A 2,371-nucleotide genomic window follows, 5' to 3' on the forward strand; every position below is an offset into this window, starting at 1 on the left:
TTTTTTTTTTTTTGAGACAGAGTCTCACTTTATTGCCCTTGATGGAGTGCCATGGCGTCATAGCTCATAGCAACCTCAAACACTTGGGCTCAAGCAATTCTCTTGCCTCAGCCTCCTGAGTAGCTGGGACTATATGGGCCTGCTACAACACCCAGCTATTTTTAGGAGATGAGGTCTCGCTCTGGCTCAGGCTGGTCTTGAACCTGTGAGCTCAGGCAATCCACCTGCCTCAGCCTACCAGAGTGCTGGGATTACAGAATACATTCTTCTTAGGAAAGTAACACAAGAATGGAGAAACAAGAGTGTCACCGGTTTGTCTGTTTATTTTATTTTTGGGGACAGAGTCTCACTTTGCCACCCTTGGTAGAGTGCCATGGAGTCACAACTCACAGCAATCTCAAACTCTTGGGCTCAGGCCCCTCTCTTGCCTCAGCCTTTAAGTAGCTGGGGCTACAGGCACCTGCCACAATGCCTGGCTAGTTTCAGAGACCAGGTCTCCCTCTGGTTCACACTGGTCTTGAACCCGTGACCTCAGGCAATCCACCCACCTCGGCCTTCCAGAGTGCTGGGATTACAGGCATGAACCACCTTATCTGGCTTTGGTGTCAGGTTTTTAGAGTACATGAGGCTATCTTCCCATTTGTCTCTAGGCAGACCATTTAGGAAAGTCTCTTCCCTGGAAACCATCCAAGAAAAGAACCCAAGTTTTCCCTATCTATATTGTTTGAATAGGGCTGTCCTGTTCCATAGTGGATTATTTTTCCCTTTCCCCAAACCATACTTAGCCTGACACAAAGGGCTTTCAAGTACCTTGCTCATATTACTGAGGTCTTAAAAGTTTTTGGATATAAGCATTGGATTACAAATTGTAATTTTCTTTGTATAACCCCTAGGACAGAATTTAAGATATTCAAGTGGTATTTAGTAAGCTTTCTGCTAATGATGATGAAATACTCAAAACTTTCAAAGCTTACAATGAAGTATATATGTATAAAAATATCCAAAGGATTGATAAACACCAAGTAGAAGAAAGCTTTCTCAGGGAGGGAGTACCACATGAAGGATTAGTGCTAACAGTGAGCACACAAAGTGTAAGGGGCAACCTGGGACCATTATTGGTACCAAAACTATTGAATTGATCCCAGGCACTCTGTTATCCTAAACAGAGGCAGAATTTACCAGCAGCCATCTCACTTTAGCAAAGAGCCAACACAGATGAAGGCAGTATATATACACACAACAGATTCTGCCTTGGATTCAGCAATCAACCCTGCTGGAATTGTGCCATTTTACCCAAGGCTTTGGCCTACTTGATTCTACACAAGTAGAATCTGTCAAGTATTAAGAGTGCAAGTGCCACCTTTTTCCTTTCTTGGTTGGCCCACCTACTCTTGCCCTGATTGATGAATATCTCAAGAGCCCCCCAGGCTCTTTTTGGCCATCCCTATCTATGCTTTTGCATCCACAAACTGTATGTAAGTGACTAGGCCAGTCACATGTTAAAAAGTTAAATACTGCTGTCATCTGTAAGGAAGACCAAAGAGGCAGCTGGAGCAAACCAGGCAGGCCCAAGACAATCTGAGGTTATAAAAATGGAGAAGGAATGATTCCAAATGAAACTTCTAAGGAAACATTGGCAAGAACTAGTTACAGGCAGAATGACGACTGAAAACACCCCTAGAAAGGGGGGAAAATAAAAATATTAAGCTAAGTGAGGCAGAACAAAGGAAAGTCAGCTAATTTACTTTTAAACCAGCCACTGCTAAATTTATCTCAGCAAGTTTCCTGCTTTCCCTAGAAGCCTGGCCTAGCAAGAAACATTAACTAGTCTGATTCCTGCCTACTTAACAGTCAAAGCAAATACCCACTGTGGAGATTTGTATTTGGCTGAGGCAGAGATCAAGGGAACAGCTCGAAATATGGGTAGGAGGGCTTACATCCCTTATCACAGAGGAAGACCCTCTGTGGTGGTGGTAAGAGGAAAATTCCTCTTTCCCACCAATTCTTCAGGGGAGATTGATGCCAGTGGCATTTTACTCCACAGTGAATTAGTGGATATTAACACCTCCCTAAGAATCTGTGTGTGACCTCAGACAGGAGGCTGCCCCCCACAAGGCTCAGGTTCTGGATTTCTCAAGACTGCTCAGATCCTTAAAGTTAATGATTATATAGAAGCTGATATGTTTGCTTAGAGAAACCAATGGCATCTTTGTTCCCTTCCTCAGCTTACCCTCTGGGCTAATGAGCAAACAGCCTTCAATCAAAGCTGAGTGGAACTGACACTCAGGACCACCGTCAGAACCCCACAAATGGGCAGTGGTTCCCTGTGCTCCCACCTTTGAAAATTCTATTCTGTATGTCTTGTCTCTTT

Source organism: Otolemur garnettii, unplaced genomic scaffold, assembly GCF_000181295.1.
Source record: "Otolemur garnettii isolate 467f Iridium unplaced genomic scaffold, OtoGar3 scaffold00144, whole genome shotgun sequence".
Taxonomy (NCBI): Eukaryota; Metazoa; Chordata; class Mammalia; order Primates; family Galagidae; genus Otolemur; species Otolemur garnettii.